At 35.5% G+C, this 13,080-nt stretch overlaps 1 long non-coding RNA gene across 1 annotated transcript; it reads right to left on the bottom strand.

Moving 5' to 3' along the window:
- Window positions 1-7,653: 7,653 nt before the first annotated feature.
- Window positions 7,654-9,790, bottom strand: LOC120257144. The gene is made up of 3 exons (XR_005535543.1): window positions 9,660-9,790; window positions 9,181-9,253; window positions 7,654-8,348 (listed from the first exon to the last, which is right to left on the bottom strand). It is a non-coding gene; the product is annotated as an uncharacterized LOC120257144 (long non-coding RNA).
- Between the last annotated feature and the right edge of the window lie 3,290 nt (window positions 9,791-13,080).

Genomic DNA, 13,080 nt, shown 5'->3' with positions numbered 1-13,080 from the left:
AATCTTGGTTGCCTCTTATATAAATATATGTTCTTGAGATATATTGATAATCATTGATATCTTTCTTGATATTATCTTATTTTAATAAATTAATAGTATCTATGTTTTTTTTCAAATAAAACGGATAAATCAAAATTTATTAAAAAAAACAAACATACCAAAAAAAATAACAAAATTATGTATGTTTAGGTGTATTGTTCGTTTTATTTTATTTTATTTAATAAAATATTGACTAACCATGCATAGTCATAGAGTTAATAATTGTTAACACACTTATGCCCCTTTACTCTTGCATGAATTGAGATTCGAACACATCTACATGGTAAGACACGAATACTTTACTCAAAAGGCTAACCGATAATAAATTAAGAGATCATTGATTTATTTTAATTTTTTAAAATACATCCTTTTGATTAATTAATATATATATATAATATTTGTTTTTAGTAGTCATTATTGAGGTGGTTTTTGCGTACTTCCATGAGCAGTGGCTCTACCCAATTTTATGCCATTTTTCAAGATTCAAATGTAGAAAATGCCTGGAAGCCTTATTTTTTATTATTTATTTTTTATAAAAATGGATAAATTATAGATTTATTAGAAGCTGAAAAAGTACACAACTAAAAAAACATAATAAGAAAGAACAAACATAGATACAACAAGAACTTATAGGGGGTAGAGGAAAACAAAAACATACATAACATGAGACTAAGAATGCATCACTAGGGATGAAGCACACTTAAATGAGACAAACAGAGGAAACCAGAAAAAGAGGACGCAACATAATGATTTAGGAGACGCAGTCCATCGAAAGTCAACAAAGGTCAACTCAGGAAAAACTGGATTACTCCTGGATCTAATGCTATGATGTAGTGCTGCTACTGGCGAAATCTACGGATCTAGTGCTTTTTCCCCCATTTTTATGGGTAAAAATTAAAAAAAGTAATTCTAATTTATAAAAGTATAATAAATAATTCATAAATTATGTTAGATTATGACCCATTATTTTACTATCAACAACAATAAAAATAGATTTATTTATGTAGAAACTTAGTATTATTTGCAAAGTTCTGTATGCCTTAAATCAACAAGTGTTTAAAGTGAAGTAGTTTTCCAATTGTTAATTTGTTTATTTCACCATCTTAATGAAAATGATGTTTTTAATTTTTAATAATTAATGAGTATTTGATTATTTTCAGAAGTTATGTAAATGTTTTACTAGTAATTTCACCATCTTTATAATTGACAAAACCTTAAATGATCAAAACCAATTGATGGGAACATTAATTTTTTAAATACACGGAGTCCATTTGGGTAGAGAAAGTGTGCTTGTTTTTATTTCATTTCATTTCATTTTATTTTATTTAATCATAATCACCATTAACTCAAAATTGTATACTAAACTTCGTTTTCAAAAAATTGGATTCATAGCACTAGAGGTGGACACGGGCCGTCCAGTAACCCGGCCCGGCTCGGAAATAGCCCGCTGGGTCACTGACGGGCCGGTTACGGGTTGGCCCGCCGGGTCAACCTGCTGGGCCAAACCCGGCTTAGAACCGGGTTGCAACCCGGCCCGGCCTGCCGTGCCAAACCCGGTTTTTTAAATTTTTTGAATTTTTTCCTTTTTTTTAATTTTCTGAATTTTTTAATTTTTTTTAATCGGGTGGGTCAACCCGGCCCAACCAGCCGGGCCCAACCGACCCGCCAGCCCAACCCATCAGGCCGGGCTGGGCCGGCCCGCCGGGTCAACATGGAAGCCTGGCTGGTTCCGGGCCCGGCTTTCGTGACCCCGGGACTCACTGAGTTCGAGGGACTAACCCGGCCGGCTGGGTTCTACACCTAGCCGAACCGGGTCCGGGTCAGTGGGCCAGTGAATCTCAACCCGACAGGTTGGGCCCGCCGGGCCGTTTAACCGACCCGTGCCCACCTCTAGATAGCACCACTAGTTTAAAGATTTCATTAAAGGCCTTCATAATTGGGTTTGGCTAGAAGTTAAAAAAAAGTTTCTTATATTGATGGTAAAATTTTTTTTAGTATTACATTGTTATGCCAATCACAACAATAATATGGAGAAAACCAAAAGAAAAATAATAGCACACATATATTTACATAGTTCAGTCTATGTGACCTATAGAGATTTTTTATTCTTCTCTTTTGAGAGAAAAATTGATATAGATGATACAGAAAAAACCATATATATATTTGAATTAAAATAAAATAATATAACCCACAATTGATCAGTCTATTGGGTAGGCCCAAGCCAAAAGCCCACCATAGATCTTCATTGAATTTTTAATTTAGCGTTAACTCCCTAAATTTGAATCGAGTCATAATTTAGATAGGGTTAGTATCACAATCGAATTCAAGGCATCTCAACAGACAACATAAACTCTGTTTATCCTTTCTTTCTTTTCTTCATAATGCATATTATTTATAATCATCAATTTTAATCAAACTTTTCATTAGATGGTAATAATAATTTTTAATGTGAGAAAATATTGATATCTCATAAGGATTTCATTGAGTTATATATAATTTTACATCAAAATAAAAAAATATCTACAAAAGCACAAAGTTTTGATTTATATTAAAAAATTATATATATAGCGACTTTGATAGATGTGGACAACTGTGTACTAAGTTGAAAAGAAAAATTCGAATCCCCACCCATGGGTTCGAATCATGAGAATTATAATACGCTTTCTCTATTTTTCTAATAATGTGGATAAATGACGACACACAATCTCCATTTATGTTTTAACCACGCATTTAGAGGAAGTTAAACTCTTAACCTCCTGCATGAAAATCAAATATCATACCGCTTGATTATTGTGATGGTCACAATTATAAGTGTTAGTGCAACCACACTATTTATTGGCACGATTTGACACCTAGACCAAGTGACGTGGCAACCAAGGTGACAAAGAATAATTGATGATGTGGCAAGCATGGTGACATGGCAAGGAGACTTGGAGTGCAAGGCAAACATCTTGAAGATCTTGATGGAGCTATTTTTAGTAAGTCTCTAACATGGAGCCAAATATCTTGAAGATCATGGTGAAGCTATCTTAAAGATCTTGGTGGAGTTATTTTTGACAATGCATTACAACTTGAAGACAAGATCATATCAAGATCATATTTAGATGATTTGATTGAAGACTAAATATGGTGGAGCTTAATTAAGGAAAGATCTATTCATGGTGTGAATGAAGGAGATATGATTTGAAGAATCCTTGATGAGAATCATTGAAGTCTATTAACGGCAAGATTTGAGGACCAAACTTGGGTGAATTGAAGATCAAGTTTGGAGAATCTTTGAAGACCAAATTTAGGTGGATTGAAGACCAAGTTTCATGGAAGACGCACAAGGACGTGCGCCCCTTGCGAGGGGACTGCGTGATGAGGAGCTGAGGAGGTAGGCTAGTTGCCGCGATCGGGATCGGGAGATTTGGGATCGATCGACTCGGACTAAGCATGACCAGGGAGGTTGATGGGTCTTGAGATCGTCCCTAACGTAACTGAACTCGATCAAGTCGTGAGTCAGAGCCATGTTGCAACTTATGTTACAACAGGGAGTTGCAATGACTAATTTCAGCGTGTTTTTAAATTAGTAGCGCGGAGATTCTAAAAGAGGTATGTGCTATATTTGGGACGCTGAGGCGTCCATATAAGCTACCTTGCTCGTAGATTGTAGGTGTGACTCTTGAGTGACTCTTTGAGGGAGAGTGTGTGAGCACCAAACAATCTAGAGAGGTAGTGATCTTTATTGTTGAGAGTGTGAGTGGCAGTGTTTTGTACTCATCTATTTTTACCTATTTTAGTAGATTGTTTATCTCCGGGCTTGGCCCCCCAGACGTAGGCGAGAGGACGCCGAACTGGGTTACCAACGTTGTGTGTCTCCTTGTGTTTGTTTGTGTGCTTTTTCTTTATTGGTTTGTGTGAGACTTCTATGAGTGCTTAAGTGTTACTTAATACCCATAAACTACACCGGAGGAACTAACAATAAGTATTTTCTCTTAAAAAAAAGAAAGAAAGATTATATATATGTACACACCAAAAGTAATATTGACAAGAAAAATCTCACACTGTCGAAGATGAAAAGGCACTTCATGATTTGAACTAGAGACTAGATTTTTCAATTAATCTTGGTCGCCTATCTATGTTATTGATAATCATTGATATCTCTCTAGATATTATCTCATTTTAACGTATTAATAGTATTTTTTTAAAATAAAATAGATAAATCACAATTTTATTAAAAAGAAAAAAGAAGAGAGAAAGGACAAACATGTGAAAGAAAAAAACAAAATTCCGAAAAAGAAAAATGATACAAATTGAAGTATCTATGTTCTTTGAATCTACACACTAAATGCCTCCTTTTCATTTCATTTTTTTTTTTTTATTTATTATCATTTTTTTAATATATTCTTCAATTGGTATATAATAGAAAGTGATAGACATAGACATTCACCATGAGTTTGGATTTCGAAAAGGAACACAAGTTTGGATTTTATCCAAACTAATAAAAGTAAAGTAAAGCTAGGTAGAGTACCTTATTTAATCTCTCTAATATAGTCAATCTGTCTCTTTGGTTCTTCTAATTTGATTTGTCCCTAAGAGGTCCCTCTATTTTAATATTTGAGAAATGTAAGTTCTCTAAGGGACCTCAGAAGGATAATTTATATTAGAGAGAGGGATTTATATTTCTCAAATATTAAAATAGAGGGATCTCCTAGGGACAAATTATATTAGAGGGACTAAAGGAGCAGACTAACTATATTAGAGGGACTAAATGAGGCATTCTACTAAAGCTATATAGGTATGTATATATTCCGTTTAAAATAGAATTTTACTATTGAGATATAATGATAATTCACGGGTGCATTTGAGCCTTCCTTTTTTTTTTTCAAGTTTTATAAATAGGTGGGAGCAGATGACAAAAACCAATGGTAAGAGGCAACACAAGTTGATAATTTTTTTGTCCTATCATAATTATGGTACAAAAATTTGAGTGAGGGACAAAACAACTAAAAACATTATTACCCTTAAAGAAAATAAAAAAAATTATAATGATGTCTTAGTAACCATCCACATTGGTCAACTATTGTGCACCACCGCCAGCTGACCACCAATGATCATCATTGCAGATTACCGATCATTGGTAGCTATCATCGGTCGCCCACCGGTGTCATTCGACAACTATTGCTAGCAAGTCATTAGCCACCATCGACATCATCCCACGACTATCGCTAGTCGGCCATTAAAATAGTATAAAAAGTATTATAGTACCGGATAGCCGCCGCCTAGGTGCCCTGCCATGTGGTGCGATCCTAACCCTCTGTTTGAATTAAAGGTCCCGCTCTTGCCTTAGTGACCCATGTGCTGATGTGGTGCCTCTGGGTCCGTGTATTGCCCGTCTTACGATGGAGCTAGTGGAAAATGACCCACCATGTACTTGTTGTCGAATGTATGAACTCAATATAATTTCAACAGAACAGTTAGGGTTGGTGGCCTTCATTAAGTTCTTGGTTGTCTAGGTGTGATGACCATCCTTATGTAGCCAACGTGGTGCGATCTCTCCCGTCTGTCCGTTTGAAAAAAAGCCCTCCGGTCGGTTGTTCTATTTGGTGGTTATGATAAAATAAACACTAATATGCACGTATACATTGGCATATAGAATAAGTATTATATGTTGTAGGAACAGGTAAATGTACTACCTGTTTATCAATATATTGAACTAAATTGTTGTGTGGTTTTAAAAAATGAAGCTAGGAAAAAGAAGTTTATTCATAACAGCTAGACATATCATCACATGAAGAGGTTGACGTTGATTGGTGATCACGGTCCAGCTATGTTATTTTGTGATCATGGATGACCTGTTTTAGTTTACAAATAAGTGAAGTATATGTAGATAACAAACTAAGGGAACTGTTGCTCGGATAGATTCATTAGGTAAACATGTTTTAATTGCAAATTTTGTTGGCATTGTTCTTGCCGGGCTGTTGGTGAATCTGCTTATGAATCTTGGATTGAAGTATGTAGTTGCTACTACTATTATTCTCTTCTTCATCTCCACCATTATGTGGAGTGTTCTCGAAAGGTTTATGTTAGGGTTGTTGTGGTTTTCCTGGTTATACAACAGTGAAAAAATTTGCGGAAGTACTGCATCAATGTTACTGTTAGTTCCGCCGATATGGTTTGTGGTTTTAGAGAAACACTTAAACACTCATGCAAGCTCACACAAACCAAACAAGAAAGAAGACACACAAAATTGGTAACCCAGTTCGGCGTCCACTCGCCTACGTCTGGGGGCTAAGCCCGGAGATAAACAATTCACTAAAAGAGGTGAAAATAGATGAGTACAAACACTTGTCACTCACTCTCTCAACAATAAAGTTCACTACCTTCTCTAGATTGTCTAGTGCTCACACACTCTCCTCCACAAGTGACACCCCCAATCTCAGAGTGAGGTAACTTATATAGAAGCCTCAACGTCACAAATATAACACATACCTCTTTTAGAATCTCCGCGGCTACTAATTTAAAAACCTTCCAAAATTAGCTGTTGCAACTCCTGTTGTAACATGAATTGCAACATGGCCCTAACTGCTGACTTGACTGAGTTTTTCTTACGTTGCAAATGACCTCAAGACCCATCAACCTCCTGGTCATGCTTAGTCTAAGTCGGTGCAACCAAATCTCTCGATCCCAACTGCCGGCAACTAGCCTACCTCCTCAATTCCTCATCACGCAGTCCCCTCGCAAGGAGCGCACGTCCTTGTGCGTATTCACGAAACTTGCTAAACTTGATCTTCAATTCACCCAAGTTTGGTCTTCAAATCTTCCCAAGAAAGATCTTCAATCAATCAACTCAATCATGCCAACAATAGACATGTCTTCAAATCTTGCCCTTAATAGCCTTCAATCATCCTCATTAAGGTTTCTTCAAATCGTACCATCAATAGTCTTTAATCATACCATTGATAGGTATTTCTTCAATTAAGCTTCATCTATATTTAGTCTTCAATCAAATCACCCTAAATATGGTCTTGATATGATCTTGTCTTCAAGTTGTAATACATTGCGAAAAATAACTCCATCAAGATCTTCAAGATATTTGCCTCGAAGTCAAGACTCGTTACCATGTCATCAATTATGCCACGCCACACAGGTTGCCATGTCACCTTGACTATGTGTCAAATCATGCCAATTATAGTGTTGTTGCACTAACAGTTACTGTTCATGTGTGGTCTGTCTGCGGGCGCACACTTACCCGCACCCTTTTATGTCTACCCTTTGATGGTTCTCTATAGCCCGCACAGCCTTATGTTAACAAAGGTACTGTGGCAAAGTTAATGTTTATGGGTATTATTCACAGTGTTGTAGCAAATCATTGTTCATATACGGCCTTGTGCGACCTAGAATTGGCTGCACACCTTACTGTCGACCCTGTGCAGCCTGTATGCGGCCCGCATACCTTACATCCAAGCTTGTAAAGGTTCCTTCAGGCTTCTATTGCCTTCCCAAGCCTTCTCTACCTCTTTAAACCTTCAAAACAAGCTCAAAACACTACCAAACCCCTCAATTACTGTTAGAATGAGATGATCAAACATACAATAATGCAAGACAACGATTTTAGAATGGAAACCATTCGAATCGAGGGAAAAACCATGAGACTCATTAGAGTCTCTTACAAAGCTTCGAGTATGTCAATTAGTGGAGATACAAGGGGTTCTCTCTAGCTAACTAGAGGTTTACAAGAGAATTGACATGGATAATCAATGTGAGATACTATCAACATACACATACATCATCATCTTTGACATAAAGATGGATACCATGCAATACTTCAAGAAGTGATAAAAGAGAGATCAAACCGGTAGATTTAGAGATCTCCTCTCAAGGATTAGCAACCCGAATCCGGCACCAAATGCTCTCCGATTCTCTTGCAAATCTCAAACCCTAACATCTTCTCTTCTTCTTCTTTTTCTTGAGCTTTTATTGTCTCCTAATTCTTGCTACAGTGTAGCTGTCACGCCCCGACCCTAGCCGGGCACGTGGTAACCGCCACGACAATAAGGTGTGGACCCTACAACATCCTACCTCCTAGTCATCGTAAGGCTCAAAACAAGCCCGCTACCACAACGAACTGAAGAGGGAGACAACCTCCACTATAGAACCAGCCAGAGTTCCAAATACAACCGAAAAGTAAAAATATAGGAATAATACACAAAAGTCAAGTCTAATGGATCCATAAAGTTTACATGCACTGCAAACTAACCTAGACACGAAGAAAAGGATCGGTTAACCTACTGCCTGCCCAGCACAACCCAGTCCAACGTCTCAGCCTGAGGAAGAAGAACAGAGAGTAGTGAGTAACAGATGTTACCCAGTGAGTGGTGACAGCATAGATATAACAGAGTAGTAAAGCATTCCCAAATAGTAATTTCCACACTAATAATAACATATAAGAGTAGATCTAGATATTCAACAGATTAACAGTTAGCACAATAATTTACAAAAAATAGTACAAGTAAATAACATTTTCCCACACATTGAGCACCGCTCAAAAATACATGCTGGCTTCAAACAATTCCCAAGCTAATCGTGGCCGCGACTAGCTACAGGACCACCAAGGTGTTTTAAAACTTTTAAAATTCGCAATACTACCTTCCATGGTGTTGGCCACTGAGATTCCTGTGTGGTGACCCCGGGTTTCTCAGATAAGAATTCCCTGTCAATGGCTCCGCTCACCTCTTGACCAGGGTAAACTCTAGGTTGACCACGTCACCTAGCTCCCATTAGGCCGGACCGTGGGAACCCTCTGCTGCAGTGGCGGACTAATGTCCATGTCACCATCAAAAATCCAAATACCACAATACAATACTTTCCGATTCCAACTCGAGGAACCAAGCATAAAATGCTTAAATATGGAAATATACATCAATCCATATTGCCTTTGCATGTAAAATATGTATACATATACACGTAAACATGTATCTTCAAAATACACATGTATAAGTATACTAGAATCATGTTTGCCAAAATAACTCCATACTCAAAATATCCATATATAACAAATGAAATCTGGTTTAGCATCAAATTCATGATATAAAACATATAAAAAAAATACTATTATACTATTATTAAATCTATGCAATTAACAATTAAACCACTTACTGAACCCGTCGTCTCGCCTTCAAACACGCTCACAGGTCGGCAATTTCCTTCCCCTGCGAGGAAGCTTCACCACCTAGAGTCACACAAAGAATCCAAGAACCAATGAACACAAGAACGGAAACTAAAATGTATGCGAATACAAGGTTACATGTCAAACATGTAACTCTAGGGTGTTAGGGGATAACAACATCATTTTGGACCCAAACGACCTCAAATCAAAGTAAAACAAATTCCAATGAATTCCAAGGAAGAAGGGCTTCGATTTGGACCAAAGAAATACAAGAAAAGGCCAAGGAATTACAACTCCAAATCACGAAATTTCTTCACAAACATACACGCAAATAAATCACAAGATAGAGGGCTTCGATTTGAGTCCAAAAATAACTCAAACCAATGTTGATTTCTAGGGTTTCAAGGATTTTCAAAAATAATTAAATATGATGAAAATACAAGGAGAAAACCTTGAATCGAAGCCTTACCAAGCTCAGGAGAATGAGAGGAAGAGGATAGAAGCATTGATTCGCCGAAGAAGCTCGCCGATGAATTTTTTTTCAAAACTAAGGGTTCGGCTAAAATGAAGGAAAAAAAAGGGAAACAAAGAGATAAGAAGTGAATGAGAGCAAGAGAGCCACATTTCTCTCTTATCCTTTCAAATTTCAGATTTTAAGTTTTTTTTAAATAGGATAAATTACCAAAATGCCCCTTATAAGAGAAAATTGAAAGTATGAGTTCAAAAGACCGTTTTGCCCCTGGATTTCGGCTAGTTTTTACACACAACCTACGTGCACTCATGCTAGGATGCCACTAGTGCAAAATGACCATTTTTCCCCTAATGCATGCACAAAAATCTAAAAAGAGCATGAGGTAAAAAATCAGGACATGGTATTACAGTAGTAGAACATTTCATCCACTCATCACACACACTCTCCCCCCTCTCTCTCTCCAATGAATGAGAGAAATTATTAAGAATAACCATTCTATGGAATTTACCATTTTGCACCTTGCCTTTCACATTATTGACATAGCTTTTTTTTTCATTTTAACTTAGACCAAAGCCCAAGTTTTATTTCATCTAGCCCAAATGGGTTGAAACCCAATAGTTTAGGACATCAAAATAATGGTAATTGTTCTTTTCCATATTGCAGCAATTTAAATATGTGGTCGACTGAATTTGGAATTCTTTGATTATTAAGTGTTCAATAATTTGAAATCAACCGTGTTAATGTAATGCTTACAAAAGGCTGATTTTGCATTTGTGTATCAATGCTACAAGCTTACCACACATCTACAAACAATGAAGATTTCCTTTCAATTATGTGACTGATAGTCATTCACAAGCTAATTTGATAAATATGGATTTACATATATATAGGTCTGTGCAAGTGTTGTATATGGATGAATTATATATACTGACTAAGGAGATTTTGATTTCACGGTCTTTTGTTGGAGGTATGATTAGATAGGTTGGTGGATGCAGGAACAATATCTCATGGTATGATACGGTACGGATATATTTTTGTAATATATACCATGTAGGAGTTTGTAATGTATACGATATGAAGATATTTTTTGTAATATATACTCCCTCCGTTCCTATTTATCTATCATAAATCCATGTTCCTTTTAATCTGTCATTTTCTAACACCAAGAAGCATTTATTATTTTTTTTCAAAACCCTTAACATTAATATTCAACTCTTTTGTTGGAATTAAATAAGAGAGAGAATGTGAAGATATAAATTAGTGGTAATTTTGGAAAGATAACTAAATTTTTATAAAATTTTGTAAAATAACTAATTTTCTTGGTATGTGAGATTCGGTTAATCATGACATATAAAAATGAACAAAAGGAGTACCATGTAGGAGTTTGTAATATATACGAGGTAGGAATAGAGTATTATAAATTCCAATATAACCCTAATTAATTATTGAGTTGTGTGCTAAGACTAACTGGAAGAACTCAAGTATAACATTAGGAAAAAAAACATTGGAACTGAATGTGAAGATGGCAGTATATAGTTGTACGCATTTTATATTTATTCTTAAAACATCCTTGACTTTTATTTTCTAGTCCTTTGTATAGTTATAAAATTTTGGTATAATCAGAATTACTCAACTCTGCTCTCATCTACTTCTCTTTCTGGTCCTCCACTCTGACAATGCTCCCAAGTAGTCCCTCTCACTCTGAAAAATGGTTTAGTACTTAGTCCATTCCCACTCAAAATAGGCCAATTATTGGTTGTATTTTTCTGAGCAAGAGAATGTAGATGAGGACAGATTAAGTGTAGAGACTAAATCTGCACTCATCTTCAAGAGTAGAGGGATTGGTGGGGCACATTTCTGAGTAAAGGGACCAAAAGAGAAGAGAGAGAAAAGTAGATGGACCAATTCGGGTATTATATCTAAAATTTTTGCATGCCATAAGCATATACTTAGTATGTTTCAGTCCTGAAGCAACCTGTTTTCCAGGAAGTTTATCTTTATGAAGTACCCTTTAATATTTCATTTTTTTGTTGTTGTTTCTTGAGATTTTCTCACTTTTCTCCACTTGTCTTGTTCTTTCTGCCTTTGACGTCCATTGTAATTGTCTTGCCAGTCCAACTGGTCACAGATTTTGACTTAATTATAATTTATCCACATAAAATATTTAAAACTTAATTTTTATTTTTACTATATTAATTAATAACAAGTGTGTGTGTGCGATGCTTACTAGAAAAAAGAATGGATGTGACTGAGGGAATCAATGAGATTATGAGATGTTTATTAATGTGCCTTTCCACTTTGTAACCTTAGTTTCAATTTGATTTAGGTGGCGTTTGATTAGATATAATTGTAAAAGGAGTGAATTTCAAATTACAGTGTAACTGAAATTCATGGATTTAAAAATACAATGCAGTAAAATATAGTGTTTGGTTGGACGTAATTGGTATTATTGTATTATAAAATTTTATGTTTGTTTAAAATATTTGTAAATCTAGAATTGAAAAATATATGTTTGATTTGATGTATTTTAGAAGTGTGATTACTCATGGTAAGATTACCCCTATAGTATTTCATATACAATTTTGTTATATTATTGTAATTAGTAAACATTTATTATGTATTAACTTTGTTATTATTATGACTAACTTATTATTATATTTGCTATCTTATTGTAATAATTTTTTTTTACAAATATAGTTATTTATTTACTTTATTATTATTATTATTATTATTATTTTATTATTATATTTATTAATTCATACCAATAAATATTGTTAGAAATATATTAAGTTATTAATTTTATTAATTTTTTATTACTAGATTATTCTAGAATAAGCTAGTAATAACTTTCCGCAGGTCATTCGTTCAAGTTGCTGATTGATTCAATGTTATTTAGTTTTATTGGATTTTTATTCCATTGATGAACTATCAATTGATCATCAGTTTGATTTTGAAGAGAGGGACTAGATCTAGGACAATCAGCTGGTGAGAGAGTTAGGGCTTTGATCTTTGATAGTCAGCCGATAAAATGGAGGTGAAAGAAAGAGGATGATCAACCGGTGAGAGAGTTAGGGCTTTCATCTTTGATGAACGGTCGGTGAAACGAAGGTGAAGAAAGTTGATCAGCCGATTAGATAGTTAGGCCGGTGAAACGGAGGTGAAGAAAAGAGGATGATGGTGTTGATTTGGCTTTCCCTGTGAACCCTTTGGCATCCTGTGTGAGATTTCTTAAAATACCAGGATTTGGTTTTATGACTGACCGTAAAACCAAATTCGGGATTTTGGGCTGGTCAAAGGTATTTGACTGGTCAAAGAAAAAACTAAATCCCTCAAAACAAACAATTGAAAATAAAAAATGGTGAATTTGAAGTTACATGCCAAAACAAATGCATCAAAACAAACACCACCTTAGCCTTTA

The sequence above is a fragment of the Dioscorea cayenensis genome, unplaced genomic scaffold (assembly GCF_009730915.1).
Source record: "Dioscorea cayenensis subsp. rotundata cultivar TDr96_F1 unplaced genomic scaffold, TDr96_F1_v2_PseudoChromosome.rev07_lg8_w22 25.fasta BLBR01001905.1, whole genome shotgun sequence".
Taxonomy (NCBI): Eukaryota; Viridiplantae; Streptophyta; class Magnoliopsida; order Dioscoreales; family Dioscoreaceae; genus Dioscorea; species Dioscorea cayenensis.
Note: the sequence above shows the minus strand (reverse complement) of the source record. Positions and strands in the feature narration are given on the sequence as shown.